Source organism: Hyla sarda, chromosome 6 (assembly GCF_029499605.1).
Source record: "Hyla sarda isolate aHylSar1 chromosome 6, aHylSar1.hap1, whole genome shotgun sequence".
Taxonomy (NCBI): domain Eukaryota; kingdom Metazoa; phylum Chordata; class Amphibia; order Anura; family Hylidae; genus Hyla; species Hyla sarda.
The window spans coordinates 79997922-80015580 of record NC_079194.1 but is presented as its reverse complement, the minus strand read 5'-3'; the positions used below and the strand labels follow the sequence as shown (position 1 = coordinate 80015580).

General features: G+C 42.7%; 1 long non-coding RNA gene across 1 annotated transcript in view; it reads left to right on the top strand.

The window, feature by feature from the left end:
- The first annotated feature begins 5462 nt into the window (after positions 1-5462).
- The window catches only part of LOC130277559 (uncharacterized), a 44083-nt gene continuing 31886 nt past the window's right edge, over positions 5463-17659 (top strand). Inside the window, exon 1 of the long non-coding RNA XR_008845470.1 lies at positions 5463-5574. This is a non-coding gene — a long non-coding RNA (uncharacterized LOC130277559). The remainder of the gene's footprint in view (positions 5575-17659) is intronic.

Sequence of the window (17659 nt, the reverse complement as noted above, 5' to 3'; positions counted from 1 at the left end):
GATGCCATGCGAACAGCGAACAGGCTCCGGATGGCCAGACAGACCACCAGTAAAGAGGATCCCTTGATCTGCTGACAAGCAGGAGCAGCTCCCATTGTTTCCTTTTCTGGACACAGATGGCCCCTTCATTACGCACCCCTGTCTGTGCTCGGACCATTTCCAGGTACTTAGCAGAAGACAATTTCTTGTCACGGTGCCCATTCTGTATCCACTCATAGCCAGCCACCAATAACTTAATTTACAGTGGTGCCATGAACAAGAAACCTGGACTGATTCCGACTGGAAATGTAGTTTCTTTAGCAATCAGTCCAAGATTTATTTGGATAGATATGAGTGAACATATAATTTACAATATACATGTTTAGAGGACACCGCCTTGGGGTCTTTATGCAGTCGGTATAAAAAGCTCCCAAGCGAACCCCCTCATTTCGGTAGGAGCCGGACTATTGTTTAAGGGTTAAACATAATTCCAATACTGTTACGGACAAAGTGGCAGCTCATTGGTGCATATGATATTAGATTTTCTGTCTGTAGCATAGTCCAATCTCGTATACTGTATATTGCATATTTTCTTTGCAAAAAACTGAATAACATTTATTCTCCCTTTTTTTTTTTACCAGCACAGGCAGAAATTATACAAGAAAAAGAACTAATTAGAAGATGAGACATTAAGGAGAGTTCTTAGCAGTGGTGAAATATACCCAGCATGCTTCATTGCCTTAAGGAATCAGGCAGCGCTCCTAGCTGGACACTGATCGTTTTTTACAGCTACTGAGACTAGTTGTGCTTTGTGAAGCGTAATGTGCTGTATGTTCACAAAGCGAATGATCAGTACTTGGGAGGACTGCACAGCAAGGTGACTACTAGGATATATATATATATATATATATATATATATATATATATATATATGTATATACATACATATATATATATATATATATATATATATATATATATAAATTGTAAGGGTCTAAATGTTATGCAGACTTACTGTTAGGCTGCTTTCACATTCTAGAATTATCCGTTTTAAAGATTCGTTATAATGATCCATTAACAAAACCATTAAAAACGGAGTTAAATGGCCGTTACAAAATCCCATTATAGTCTATGGGATTTTTACATTACCCGTTTTATTAATAACGGATATTATTTTGTGACGGGAGAAGGTAACGGAAGAAACAGTTTGTACACTATTTCTTCCGTTCATTATAATGGATCTTTAAAACAGATGAATTTATAGTGTGAAAGAAGCCTTACTGTTAGCTAGTTCAGCTATGCTATGTTACTATGTAGAGTCTCTCATGAGTATTCATTAAAATTCACATCTGCACAGTAAAAAAAAAAAATATGACCTAAAGGCAAATAAAAGGCAATTTATTTTTTGTGAACTACTTTGAACTTTGTATTGATTTAGTTTTTTGGTTTTTTTTAGCCCAGAGGTCCACATACCATTTGAATATATAAAGAGACAAAAAACATAAAAACCAAAAACTAAAACAATGGTGCAAATTTTAGGACATTCCTACATTTCAGAGATATATCTCATATTGTTTTCAAATGCAACATTATGATAATAATAATGATGATAATAATAGTATATATATATATATATATATATATATATATATATATCCTGAACATGTTTCGCAGTGCTTTATTACCAAGAGGAACAATGGTGGGTGGGCCCAATACAGTACATTAGAGGTTGTATATGTTTCTCATCATCTTGTATCTTTTCTGCCATTAAACCAAAACGTGGAGTCAGCCTTGACTGTTTCATTAATGCTAAAAAATGCTGACAGCAACTAAAGAGTACTTTGGCACCTTCTTTGTTCATTCAGTGATTGTTGAAGGCCCATTCAACCCACTGACACTAACTCTATTACTGGATAGAACTCTTTTGAAATGACATGGGCATTTTCAATTGGGTGCCGCATTTTTTATATGAGTTAAGTTGGGTTATTTAATAAAATAAAAAAAATAAAAAGATTGCTCACCTGCTAGTCCACTGCTGTTCCAGTGCTCCTTGCTGATCACTACTTCCTGGTCCTTGCTGATCACTACTTCCTGGTCCTTGCTGATCACTACTTCCTGGTCCTTGCTGATCACTACTTCCTGGTCCTTGCTGATCACTACTTCCTGGTCCTTGCTGATCACTACTTCCTGGTCCTTGCTGATCACTACTTCCTGGTCCTTGCTGATCACTACTTCCTTGTCCTTGCTGATCCTGGTACTTGCTGATCACCACTTCTTGGTCCCTGTTAAATGCCATTTCTGGACCTGTCTTGATTGAAGGAAATGCAGCTCAGTCAATTAGGGGCTAAGACAGGTCACTGCTGTATTTCCTGTGAGTTCATGAAAAAAACAGGGAGTGAGGATCGCTGGGAATCCAGCAGCTGTGATCTGGCTGACACCCTAATAGCGTTGCCTTTTTAACTGCTACTTCAACAAACTTGTCAATATCTGCTTTTAGAGAGGAGAAATACAGCTGTATTCACAAGAAGCAGCTTTTCTGCAAATTATCACACTGGCCAGATGTTAACACCACCAAAAGAGTTTTTTTTTCCATACAGGATTTTTTTAATGCTGACTTTTAGGACATTAGAGTATCTTTCATTATTTTTATTGTAAGTTCATCTGTAGACAGCTTTTTGGGTTCTTTCTTCTCATCAGTACACAGTAGATTGCTGGCTGGAAGGGAGAGAGGCACCAAGAGACCACCGAGCTGGAGTTGGCAGTCTTTAAAGACAGGCAATGTAGAAGGCAAAGTAGCACTCTAGAGCCAAATATTGAAAGTAGATTACAGTAAGTTAATTCTTGACCCCCTAAAAAGCTCCTCATCAGCATAGATTAAGGTGCTAGTTGATTGGGTGCATGGCTTCTTAGTCTGGTTGAATAAAAGGTCCCTTGGGGAGAACTTTAAAGGGGTATTCCGGCTTTATACATCTTATTCCCTATCCAAAGGATGTATGATTGCAGTGGTCCCACAACTGGGGACCCCTGCATTCTCGGTGCAGTCCCTGGCATTCTGTGCACGGCGCTGCCTCCGAGACAGGGACGTGATGTCACAGCTATGCCCCCTAAGTGATGTCATGCCACGCCCCCTCAATTCATGTATATGGGAGATGTATAAAGCCGGAATACCCCTTTAAGCGAAGAATGTAGTCTTATAGGCCAGACAATGCTTCCTGGGGAAAAAAAAAAAATCTTTGCAAAGTAGCTTCCCTCCAAAAGGAGAAAAAAAAAGATGGCTTTTGAGCCACCTATTGGAGATCCTGAAGGGTTTTTTGCTTCCTCTTGCTATTTGTGCTAAAAAAAAAAAAACTTTAATTATTCCAAATCTACGAAAGGTATGCATTGAGTGACAACATGCATTCATGACTTCTGATCATCTACAGTAACTCCTCATCACACATGTGCTGTAAGCTGGGGGACCCATTGCTATGGTCCTATATTTCTATGGATTGTTAATAAATGTTCTTTGTGGTAAAGACCCTTAATATTACCACCTGCTGAAAGGGGTGGAATGTATATATTCATAAAATTGGCATTACTTTACAAACATGCTATCAAATGGTTAATGGCCATCTTAAGAGATTTCAGCTCATGTTGTTTTATGTGCTGCTGAATTAGAATAGTCTAGGTAAATGTTCCATGTAATGGTCTTTTAGTGTTTACTGCTAAAGCTTTCACCATATAAAATCGTAGAAATCTCCTAGATGCTATAGTATGTTGTACAACCTTTCATGGACGTGCTATATTGTAAGGGTTGCCACTGTCTCTTTAACACAAAAGCAAATGAAGATGGAGATTATATGTTCAAAGTAAAAAAAAAATATTACAGAATTTGGCAGAGAGAGGGCATTTCTTCAAGTGGCAACCTGATATCAGTTTAAAGTTGCTGATGGTAGGGTTGGAAAGACCATTTGGACAATTGTTTGTCTTATGTCCCAAGTGATCATTATATGCATATTATTGACCTCAATCATAGCTATAGTAGAAGGTAAGGAGACAACAATATTTACTTTATTATCATGGTGTTTTTAGGTCTCCAATTCTGCAAAATATAGATATTTACATACTTATGTGCTCAGATGTTTGCATACCTTTGGAAAATTGGTAATGCATAGATATATTTTTTTATTTCTTTTAGATTCATAACTTACTGTAGGTTATAACAGAATGAGACAATCATGCAACAAATGGAAGTTGTCCGCCATTGAGGGGGTGTCCACTAAAGGAGATTTTATTGTACATCTAAGGCCAAGTTACTTCTATTTTCTGGTTTCATAAAACATATAGTATTTCAACCTGGGTTTAATAAAAATACATTTTAAAACATTGAGAGTGAATGTGGAAGAGCCACTTCAGGACAACTAACATGTAGTTTCTAAGTATAATCAAAAACATATAGTTTTCTACATTGGTTTATCATAACCAATGAAAGCATATGCAGAATAGCCATCTAAGGCCAAGTTATGTGTATTTTGGGTTATATCAAACATATAGTATTTCTACATTGGTTTAACATAAATATGCATGGAAAGCTTTGAGGGTAAATGTGGATTAGCATTCTAAGAGTTAAGTTTATTACTGGGTTTAATCAAACATATAATATTTCTAACGAGTTTAACATAACGACACATTGAAAGTGTTGAGATTAAATGCAGAATATACATATTACACACCTTTTCTGTGTTAAACCAAACATATAGTATTTCAACCTGTGTTTAACATAAATACACAAATAAAAAAGTGTTTTTCTGCCACTTGATTTATATGGTTGCCTCATCACTCCAATACATAACAATAACCTCAAAAATAACAATGTCTCTTAAAGGAATGGTTGACAGAGGAGGAGATAGAGGAAAGAGCACACCTGAAATATGCTCTGGTGGAGGTGGAAGCTGTGGCTGAGCATAGCACTAGTGAGACTGATGGTGGGCGTGGTGGGGATACTGTAAGACATCATGGTGAATATGCTGAGGAGGTGCAAAGAGACTATGATCAGACATTGGAATTTCATGCTGAGAGCAGTGGCGGGCATGATGATGAGAAGTTTAATGATAATCATGTAGTTTAGGATAGGATGTTGGAGCCCGGTGACCAGGAGGTGATGCTTTCAGAGGAGGAGTGTAGTGCTACTGTCAGGGAAGAAGAGAGTAGCAGAGTTAGGGACAGAACATCTGTGAAACATACCAGACATAAGCCTGCTGGTGTGATCAGCTCAGAAAATGTTTTCAAAATGTTCAAGAATCTTTCAGCCCAGACATACCTTAGTCACTTCATAAAGGAGACTTTCATTGATAAGTAAAAAAAATGTTAAATATTTTCAAAATTGATCTGTCAAGAAATGTTTGCCATTGACAGCTTTCTACTGACTACTATATTTTCCAGCAGTTCACCATCATCCTTGCTGCTGCTGCTGCTACTACCAGCCAGAAGTACGCATGCACAGCCCATGATCCACGAAAAAGGGAAAACATTTTCGGCTTTTCATACAAAAGCTATTTCTTCTTTACTATTTTTGGAACACTTGAAAAATCTGCATACAAGTGATCCTAAGCAAGGGTAAGTGGTCCTTAATTCTTCAATACACTAACACTCCTGGGCCAAACCCGGATCGACTAACACCCCTACAATGTGCCCTCCCTAAAAGATAACTTTTATTAAATACTTCAATAAACCCTATATAAATGATTAAAATGGTACTGTGATAGTGTTAAAGTTGGATATATGAATCACAGGAACTTTCCCTGTTATAAGTATGAGAGTAGTGCTGCAATCCACTGATTATAACACCATCATAGTGTACTGTTTTATATGTGATCACTTTGCCACCCTCAACATGTTTAGCTGTTACAACAGCGTTGTCAAGAGGCTAGAACAATGGTTGGTGATGACCTCATCCATCATCGCCCGTATCATATAAACCAATGTCTTTAATCCTAACAATGAGAGGTATCCTCGCCAATCAAACCATCAGTTCATAGATTATTTCCGGGTGAGTATGTAACAATCTGCCAATCATTCCTTAGATAGCATACCATGTCACTCTGGGATTCCTCAGCATGTCATTTCAGAGAGGTGATGACACCATCCTGCTGCGCCACGCATGCGTCTCCACTTTTTGTTTGCATCGGAACTCTTCCGCTCACTGCACGTCTTAACTACGCTGCTCAGTGCGCATGAACATATACTTAGTCGTGGCGCTGTGTAATGCTGCGTGATGCTCATGTCCTCGGACTTAGTGCAGAACTGCTGTGGGATCTTGTTAACATACATATCAGTTTTTAGTCTGGGAGAAGACGATTCTGGGTATCCTAGCGACTGTTGTTACATCAATAAAGGATGATTTTTACTGTCTAAGAGTGTGGTTAGAAAGGTGATTTCAATAGGTGTCCTTATTGGGATGGTCTTATTTGACAGAGCCATTACTATGCATTTTACCTGAAGATATCTAGTTATATGTGGTTTACAGATATGCTCAAGTGCCTCAAATGTTGAATTACCCATGTTTCAATTGAACTACACAATTTGAAAACATACAATTTGGCATAATGATCTAATAATAATATGGTTTTATGGTTAAATAATATTCATCTAAATACCATCAGCATAATTTTGGCTAGTATCAACCATTCTCATCCGATTCTATTCCCCACGCAAATGACTACTCCCTAAGGATGGCAAGGAGATGGACAGGTAAGTGTTTAATATTCATGAGGGAGTAAACAGGTAAGTGTTCTCAAGTAGGTGGGTAAGTATTTAATATTTATAAGAAAGTAGGCAGGTAAGTATTCTCATCTGCTCAGAAGAAGACCAGGTTCATATTCATCTAGAAGTGTATGAACCTGGTCTGGTGTATGAACCAGTGTATATTACATATGTGAAAGAGTAACGAAAGGCCAGCATATACCTCAAATGGGCGAGTGAGTGAATAGCATGGTCACAGTCATATTTATTACATCGCTTTCCTGTAGGCATACGTCATGTGATAAACTGTAATATATATATCGGGTAATATATATCATTGTAGTCTAACTAAATATAGAGCTCTATAAAAAAAAAACCTTCATTAAAGGGGTTCTCCGGGGACTTCATTAAAGGGGTTCTCTGGGGACTCCCGCGAGTCCCGCCGCTGGGGACCCCCGTGATCTTGCACGCGGCATCCCGTTTATAATCAGTCTCCGGAGCGTGTTCGCTCCGGGTCTGATTACCGGCGACCACAAGGCCGATGGTGTGTGACATCATGCCTCCGCCCCCGTGTGACATCACGCTCCACCCCTCAATGCAAGCCTATGACAGGGGGCGTGATAGATGTCCCGCCCCCTCCCATAGGCTTGCATTGAGGGGCGGAGTGTGATGTCACACGCGGCGGAGGCGTGACGTCACACACCGTCGGCCCTGTGGTCGCCGGTAATCAGACCTGGAGCGAACACGCTCTGGGGACTGATAATAAACGGGGTGCCGCGTGCAAGATCACGGGGGTCCCCAGCCGTAAGACTCCCGCGATCAGGCATCTTATGCCCTATCCTTTGGATAGGGGATAAGATGTCTAAGCACCGGAGAACCCCTTTAATCCCACCCAGGGCTTGACTTTGAATATGGAAAATCCATTTTGCCTCCTCTTTTAGAAGGCGGGTGTCAATATTGCCTTTTATGGGGTCTAGTTTAAGTTGGCATGAGCCAAAGAACTTAAGGTCACTCACTCTACCATTATGGATCCCCCGTATATGTCTCAATAGTGGTGTGTCAGAACTTGTTTAAATAGTACTCAGGTGTTGGGACATTCTCCTACGGAATTCCTGTGTCTTTTTCCAACATAAAGTTTCGGACAAGTATATCTGGCCGCACATACAATATTTTTGGTCCCACAATTTATGAATTGTCTGATCTTGTATTTTTTCTGATCAATTGGATTTATGATTTTCTTAGATTTTGGTACATACTGCCACAAACTACAGTGGCCACATGGGTAAGATCCTGTCGTCTTGTTAGTAAGCCAAGTGATGGCGACTTCCAAACTCTGTAAATGTACCAATAAGTCTTTCAGGTTAGGTCCTATCCTGTATGTCAGACTCGGTTTCTCTCCAATCACTGGATTTAAATCTGTATCTCTGGCCAATAGATGCCAATGTCGCAGTAGTATGGCCTTAACTTGATCGGTGAACCCATCAAACGTTCCAATGCATCTTAACCTTTTCTGACTCTCCTCTCCACCTTTCTTCTCCCATAACAAAGTATTTCTGCCACTTTTACAGGCTCTCTGAAAAGCTGTTTTCAAATGTTTTTGGGGATAACCCCTTTGTCTGAACCTGTGAAAAAGGTTATCAATTTCTATAAGGAATTTATTATCCTCAGAGCAGTTCCTCCTGGCTCTGAGTTATTGGCCCACCGGGATACTCTTTTTAAGAGAACCCAGGTGCCAACTATCCCAGTGCAGGAGGAAGTTGGTTGAGGAGGGCTTCCTAAAGATGTCAGTTTGAATACAATTGTGTTCATCAATATAGATCTGCAGATCAAGAAAATTGATTGAACGTCCTCCAAATTCCGAGGTAAAAGCCATTCCGATGTTATTATTGTTAAGTGAGTAATGGGAACAGAAATATAGTCACTAGGCACTACTAGCTTTGCTTCTAGTCATGGAGTAATAATAGCTAGCTTGTACACGGTGGGGTGCTATTCTTGGAAAGGCAGCTTCAAATGTATAAAAGTCCATATAGAATAAAAGAATGCACTCACCACACTGGTGTATGAGCTGGTCATGAGCTGGAATCTTTATTGCATCCAAATATATCACGGTACACAGCTATACAAGCTTGACAAACAGTGGGGTCACGGGTGCTCGTGCAGGGGAGGGTAACAGACAACAGACTGTTTCTCATCTCAACTACGTTTTTTCCAGTCTGATTTCTTCACAGGTGAGTAGTGCATTTATGCAATTACAAGTGAATAGGCATGTGAATGGTTAAAAACAAAGTAAATTACTTAGAACCTGTGAACACATGACTGTTCCTACAGATAGGGGGAAAGATCGTTCTGTTCATTGAGTCCTAATGGGCCCAATGCTTCAAGGCGGCTGACCCATGCAGCTTCTCTTCTTAATAATATACTCTTTTTAAGAGAACCCGGATGCCAATTATCCCAGTGCAGGAGGGAGTTGGTCGAGGTGGGCTTCCAAAAGATGTCAGTTTGAATACAATTGTGTTCATCAATATAGATCTGCAGATCAAGAATATTGATTGAGCGTCCTCCAAATTCCGAGGTAAAAGCCATTCCAAAGTCAATATTGCTAAGTGAAGTGACAAAATCGTCAAAAAGTGCTTTTGACCAATCCCATAAAATGAGGACATCATCGATGTAACGTCCCCAAAATAAAATGTGCTCGTTGAAACAAATTAAATCATCAGAAAAAACTAAAGTGTGCTCCCACCACCCAAGAAAAAGGTTAGCGTAGGTTGGTGTGCAAGAAGCCCCCATAGTGGTGCCTTGTGTTTGTCGATAAAACGTGCCCTCAAATAAGAAATAATTGTATGTAACAATAAACTCCAGTAGTGCCAAAATAAATGCTTTGTGTTCATGAAAAATGGTACCCTTGGTGCTCAAAAATCGGGAAACAGCAAGGAAACCCAAGTCATGTCATATATTTCTGTATAGACTTTCAACATCTAGGCTTGCCAGCATTGTATTGTCAGTAACTAATATCTGCTGGCTTTGAAATGGTATCCTTGGTGTCCTTCAAATATTATTATTTGAATTCATCATCACTAAGTAGGCCTCTATCCTTTTGCGGTTGTCAGGAAGATCTTATATTCATGTAAATATTGGCTTGTAGGATCTGCAGTAAACATTTCATATTATGTGACATCTGATAAGAAGGCTAATAACATGTCCACATAAGCAGATCTCAGAAAACCAAGATCCAACTCAGGGAGCAGGGAGGAGCAGATACTTATGGATCAGAGGACAGGTGCAGACACTTAAATGTATAGGGTACTGGCCCTTTAAAAGACAGAGCTCCGGCGCGCGCGCCCAAAGGGGCCAGAGGCACACACGCTGGAGCTGCGGGACATCAGGGAGCAAGGACACAGGACGGAAAGCGATGGGCTGAGACTCGCATGTGGGCACGTCTCGCACTGCAAATCGCAGCCCTGCCGACAACGGGGGCAGAAAGCGCTCACGGCCGGCAAGTCCGACTGGAGCGCAACTGTAACAGTACCCCCCCCCTTTGTTCTCACCTCTTCTGTGGGACTCAAAGAGTTCCCCACTACATAAGACCAGGGGGGTACTGAACTGGACAAAGGCAGACAAGAACTAACAGGCTTCAGGCTAGGAGTCTTTCGTCTTCTGAGATGAACACCTGGAGAGGAAAAGGTAACAAGACAAAGAACTTGGCAAAATTCAAGACAGTCCGCATCCATAGCCTCTTCGGCAAGAGGCAAAGTTGGAAACAAGGAAGGATATTGGGACACCAGACAAGGGTCAGGCAGGCATTGCTGGGCACCAGAAGACAATGCAGGAGCCAGACGGGGCAAATGGCCCACATCCAAGACCTCTTCGGCAGAAGGCAAAGTTGGTAGCAAGGAAGGATGTTGGGACACCAGACAAGGTACAGGCAGGCGTAGCTGGGAACCAGGAGATACAGCTGGAGATGACAGGTGCAAATGGTCCATATCCATAACCTCTTCGGCTAGAAGCAAAGTTGGTAGCAAGGAAGGGTGTTCAGAAGGACCCTACAGGAGCTAGACGGCGCAAAAGGTCCACATCCAAGACCTCTTTAGCAAGAGGCAAAGTTGGTAACAAGGAAGGATGTTCAGAAGACACTGCAGGAGCTTCATAAGGCAAATAGTTCACATCCAAGACTTCTTCGGTAAGAGGCAAAGTTGGCAGCAAGGAAGGATGTTGAGACTCCAGACGAGGTACAGACAGGCATAGCTGAGAACCAGGAAACAATGCAGGAACTGGTAGTGGGCCAGATTGTGGTACCTGCTGCTGTTCTAAAGCCAAAAGCTGTTGCATCATCGCTGAAAGTAACTTCAATCGTTACGCTTGATGGCCTACGACAGTAGGATGGACTTCTGGCAGAGGTCCTTCTGCAGAATCCAAGGCCGGATTGAAAAGATCCGAAAAATCAGACAAAAGCGCCCTAGCGGAATACATGGCCGGATCTTACTGTTAGGAATCACAGCAGGAGTACAGCAGGTGGTGGATTCTCTGGACCTGTGTGAATGGAGACTTGAGCCATGCCAGGGAGCGGGGTCTAAGGTGCCACTGGTTTTCACCAGACCCCGCTGAAAAGTGAGATGGTCTTGCTGCAGCAGGTGGCACTTAGGTCGCTACCCCTGGGATTACTCCTCCACACAGGTAGCTGGGGGATGACGTGGCACTGACAGGGACAGGCAGGACGTGACTGGTAGGACGTGACTGGCAGGACATGGGGGGCAGGGCAGGAGGACAAGGCAGGAACACAGGTACAGGACAGGCCAGAACTCGGAACCGGTACACAGACTCAGGAACAGGACTTGACTCAGGAACAGGACTTGACTCAGGCGTAGGACAATCACAGACAACCAAGATCCAGCCCAGGGAGCAGGGAGGAGCAGATACTTATGGACCAGAGGACAGGTGCAGACACTTAGACTAATAGGTACTGGCCCTTTAAGAAACAGAGCTCCGGCACGCGCGCACCCAAAGGTGCTAGAGGCACACACCGGAGCTGCAGGACATCAGGGAGCAAGGACACAGGATGGTAAGCGAAGGGCTGAGACTCGCATGCGGGTGCATCAACGCACTGTGAATTACAGCCCGCCGACAGCGGGAACAGAAAGTGCTCACGGCCGGCGAGTCCGACCGGAGCGCAACTGTAACAGAGGTTTCCATATCTAAGACATGGCTGGTGGTGGATTACTTGAAAAATGTATTACATAGATACATATTTACATAGTATGGTTGAAAAAAGACATGCGTCCATCAAGTTCATCCAAGGAATTGAAGGGAAGTGGTATGGTGGGATAAAGGGTAAGGGATATTTCTGCATAAGCATTAATGTTATTTTGTTCTAGGAACCTTGTTTTAAAGCTTTCAACTGTTTCTGCTGTGACCAGTTCCTGAGGTAGACTGTTCCATAAATTCACAGTTCTTATGGTAAAGAAGGCGTGTCGCCCCTTGAGATCAAACTTTTTCTTCTCCAGACAGAGAGAGTGCCCCCTGGTCCTTTGAGGGGGTTTAACCTGGAACAGTTTTTCCCCATATTTTTTGTATGGGCCATTTATATACGTTAATCATATTCCCCCTTAACCGTCTCTTCTCAAGAACAAATGTAATTATTTTAATCTTTCCTCATAGCTAAGATGTTCCATGCCCCATATTAGTTTAGTTACGCGTCTCTGCACCTTCTCCAGCTCCACAACGTCCCTTTTATGAACTGGGGACCAAAACTGAACAGCATATTTCAGGTGAGGCAGTACCAATGCTTTATAAAGGGGTAGTATTATGTCCCTGTCCCTCGAGTCCATGCCTCTTTTGAAACAGGACAATATCCTGCTGGCCTTAGAAACAGCTGCCTGACACTGCATGCTATTCTGTAGTCTATGATCTACAAGAACACCCAGATCCCTCTCTACCAGTGACTCTCCCAGTTTAACCCCCCCCCCAGACATAAGATGCTTGTAGTGTTGCTCGCGAATATTCGCAATTCGAATTTTATTCGGGAATATCGCATATTCGCGAATTTGCGAATATTCGCGAATATAGCACTATATATTCGTAATTACGAATATTCATTTTTTTTTTTCTTCACAGTACACATCACAGTGATCACCCCTCTCTGCTTCCAGCTTGTGTGGTGTAAAGAAGGCTCTAATACTACTGTGTGAGACTGGCGTGCAAATTTTCGCATATGTCAAAATTTGCAAATGCAAATTTTTGGTTATGCGAATTTTTGTATATGCTAATTTTTGCATATGCTAATTTCCGCATACGGATAATCGCGGATATTACTAATATGCGAATTTAGCGAATATATGACGAATATTCGTCCATATATTCGCGAAATATCGCAAATTCGAATATGGCCTATGCTGCTCAACACTAGATGCATGCAGACTTTTAGCACCCAAATACATAATTTTACATTTATCCTTATATGCCAAATGGATGCCCAGACACTTAATCTATCCAAGTCGTCCTGTAACCTATACACATCATCTACAGACTGTACCGTACTACAAAGCTTGATGTCATCTGCAAAAATAGAAACAGAGCTTTTATTCCCATCCTCTATATAATTAATAAATAAATTAAACAAGAGCGGGCCCAGTACTGAACCTTGGGATACACCACTAATAACCGGGGACCAATCAGAGTATGAATCATTGACCACCAATTTCTGGGTACGATCCTTAAAGGGGTTATCCAGGAAAAAACTTTTTTTTATCTATCAACTGGCTACAGAAAGTTAAACAGATTTGTAAATTATTACAATGTGGGTTTGGAGAGGCTCTTGTCAATCAAATAACCATACGACCTGGGCTACCCAATTGTATCACCTATACCCAAGGTGATGAAATAGTTAAATGTAAATAAAAGGTAAATTGGGGCTCAAGGTCTTGAACAAATGGCCATAGAATATAGTTTGATAAATAACTGTTTATTATATATGTAAAAAACTAGTGGAGATAGGTGTACCACAGGGCCCTTGTGATGGCACCACTCCAACAAGTATAACAATAAAATGGTATAGTAAATAATAAAATATTAAAAATGTGACCACTATAGGAAGGTAGATAAATTCCTGTTAAGTGAGTAAGTGAGTAATGGGAACAGAAATATAGTCACTAGGCACTACTAGCTTTGCTTCTAGTCATGGAGTAATAATAGCTAGCTTGTACACGGTGGGGTGCTATTCTTGGAAAGGCAGCTTCAAATGTATAAAAGTCCATATAGAATAAAAGAATGCACTCACCACACTGGTGTATGAGCTGGTCATGAGCTGGAATCTTTATTGCATCCAAATATATCACGGTACACAGCTATACAAGCTTGACAAACAGTGGGGTCACGGGTGCTCGTGCAGGGGAGGGTAACAGACAACAGACTGTTTCTCATCTCAACTACGTTTTTTCCAGTCTGATTTCTTCACAGGTGAGTAGTGCATTTATGCAATTACAAGTGAATAGGCATGTGAATGGTTAAAAACAAAGTAAATTACTTAGAACCTGTGAACACATGACTGTTCCTACAGATAGGGGGAAAGATCGTTCTGTTCATTGAGTCCTAATGGACCCAATGCTTCAAGGCGGCTGACCCATGCAGCTTCTCTTCTTAATAATATACTCTTTTTAAGAGAACCCGGATGCCAATTATCCCAGTGCAGGAGGGAGTTGGTCGAGGTGGGCTTCCAAAAGATGTCAGTTTGAATACAATTGTGTTCATCAATATAGATCTGCAGATCAAGAATATTGATTGAGCGTCCTCCAAATTCCGAGGTAAAAGCCATTCCAAAGTCAATATTGCTAAGTGAAGTGACAAAATCGTCAAAAAGTGCTTTTGACCAATCCCATAAAATGAGGACATCATCGATGTAACGTCCCCAAAATAAAATGTGCTCGTTGAAACAAATTAAATCATCAGAAAAAACTAAAGTGTGCTCCCACCACCCAAGAAAAAGGTTAGCGTAGGTTGGTGTGCAAGAAGCCCCCATAGTGGTGCCTTGTGTTTGTCGATAAAACGTGCCCTCAAATAAGAAATAATTGTATGTAACAATAAACTCCAGTAGTGCCAAAATAAATGCTTTGTGTTCATGAAAAATGGTACCCTTGGTGCTCAAAAATCGGGAAACAGCAAGGAAACCCAAGTCATGTCATATATTTCTGTATAGACTTTCAACATCTAGGCTTGCCAGCATTGTATTGTCAGTAACTAATATCTGCTGGCTTTGAAATGGTATCCTTGGTGTCCTTCAAATATTATTATTTGAATTCATCATCACTAAGTAGGCCTCTATCCTTTTGCGGTTGTCAGGAAGATCTTATATTCATGTAAATATTGGCTTGTAGGATCTGCAGTAAACATTTCATATTATGTGACATCTGATAAGAAAGCTAATAACATGTCCACATAAGCAGATCTGTTCATCACAACGATATTGCCCCTTTATCTCTTGGTTTTATAATTAATTCTTTGTTTTCTCGTAAAGAAGTGACGGCCTCCTATTCTTTTATCTCAAGGTTGGAACCAACAACAGGGACAGGCAGGACGTGACTGGCAGGACGTGATGGGCAGGACTTGGCGGGCAGGGCAGGAGGACAAGGCAGGAACACAGGTACAGGACAGGCCAGAACTTGGAACCAGTACACAGGCTCGAGAACAGGACTTGACTCAGGAGCAGCACTTGGCTCAGGAACAGGACTTGACTCAGGAACAGGACTTGACTTAGGAACAGGACTTGACTCAGGAACAGGACTTGACTCAGGAACAGGACTTGACTCAGGCATAGGAAAATCACAGAAAACCAAGATCCAACTCAGGGAGCAGGGAGGAGCAGATACTTATGGATCAGAGGACAGGTGCAGACACTTAAATGTATAGGGTACTGGCCCTTTAAAAGACAGAGCTCCGGCGCGCGCGCCCAAAGGGGCCAGAGGCACACACGCTGGAGCTGCGGGACATCAGGGAGCAAGGACACAGGACGGAAAGCGATGGGCTGAGACTCGCATGTGGGCACGTCTCGCACTGCAAATCGCAGCCCTGTCGACAACGGGGGCAGAAAGCGCTCACGGCCGGCAAGTCCGACTGGAGCGCAACTGTAACAGTACCCCCCCCCCCCCCTTTGTTCTCACCTCTTCTGTGGGACTCAAAGAGTTCCCCACTACATAAGACCAGGGGGGTACTGAACTGGACAAAGGCAGACAAGAACTAACAGGCTTCAGGCTAGGAGTCTTTCGTCTTCTGAGATGAACACCTGAAGAGGAAAAGGTAACAAGACAAAGAACTTGGCAAAATTCAAGACAGTCCGCATCCATAGCCTCTTCGGCAAGAGGCAAAGTTGGAAACAAGGAAGGATATTGGGACACCAGACAAGGGTCAGGCAGGCATTGCTGGGCACCAGAAGACAATGCAGGAGCCAGACGGGGCAAATGGCCCACATCCAAGACCTCTTCGGCAGAAGGCAAAGTTGGTAGCAAGGAAGGATGTTGGGACACCAGACAAGGTACAGGCAGGCGTAGCTGGGAACCAGGAGATACAGCTGGAGATGACAGGTGCAAATGGTCCATATCCATAACCACTTCGGCTAGAAGCAAAGTTGGTAGCAAGGAAGGGTGTTCAGAAGGACCCTACAGGAGCTAGACGGCGCAAAAGGTCCACATCCAAGACCTCTTTAGCAAGAGGCAAAGTTGGTAACAAGGAAGGATGTTCAGAAGACACTGCAGGAGCTTCATAAGGCAAATAGTTCACATCCAAGACTTCTTCGGTAAGAGGCAAAGTTGGCAGCAAGGAAGGATGTTGAGACTCCAGACGAGGTACAGACAGGCATAGCTGAGAACCAGGAAACAATGCAGGAACTGGTAGTGGGCCAGATTGTGGTACCTGCTGCTGTTCTAAAGCCAAAAGCTGTTGCATCATCGCTGAAAGTAACTTCAATCGTTACGCTTGATGGCCTACGACAGTAGGATGGACTTCTGGCAGAGGTCCTTCTGCAGAATCCAAGGCCGGATTGAAAAGATCCGAAAAATCAGACAAAAGCGCCCTAGCGGAATACATGGCCGGATCTTACTGTTAGGAATCACGGCAGGAATACAGCAGGTGGTGGATTCTCTGGACCTGTGTGAATGGAGACTTGAGCCATGCCAGGGAGCGGGGTCTAAGGTGCCACTGGTTTTCACCAGACCCCGCTGAAAAGTGAGATGGTCTTGCTGCAGCAGGTGGCACTTAGGTCGCTACCCCTGGGATTACTCCTCCACACAGGTAGCTGGGGGATGACGTGGCACTGACAGGGACAGGCAGGACGTGACTGGTAGGACGTGACTGGCAGGACATGGGGGGCAGGGCAGGAGGACAAGGCAGGAACACAGGTACAGGACAGGCCAGAACTCGGAACCGGTACACAGACTCAGGAACAGGACTTGACTCAGGAACAGGACTTGACTCAGGCGTAGGACAATCACAGACAACCAAGATCCAGCCCAGGGAGCAGGGAGGAGCAGATACTTATGGACCAGAGGACAGGTGCAGACACTTAGACTAATAGGTACTGGCCCTTTAAGAAACAGAGCTCCGGCACGCGCGCACCCAAAGGTGCTAGAGGCACACACCGGAGCTGCAGGACATCAGGGAGCAAGGACACAGGATGGTAAGCGAAGGGCTGAGACTCGCATGCGGGTGCGTCAACGCACTGTGAATTACAGCCCGCCGACAGCGGGAACAGAAAGTGCTCACGGCCGGCGAGTCCGACCGGAGCGCAACTGTAACAGAGGTTTCCATATCTAAGACATGGCTGGTGGTGGATTACTTGAAAAATGTATTACATAGATACATATTTACATAGTATGGTTGAAAAAAGACATGCGTCCATCAAGTTCATCCAAGGAATTGAAGGGAAGTGGTATGGTGGGATAAAGGGTAAGGGATATTTCTGCATAAGCATTAATGTTAT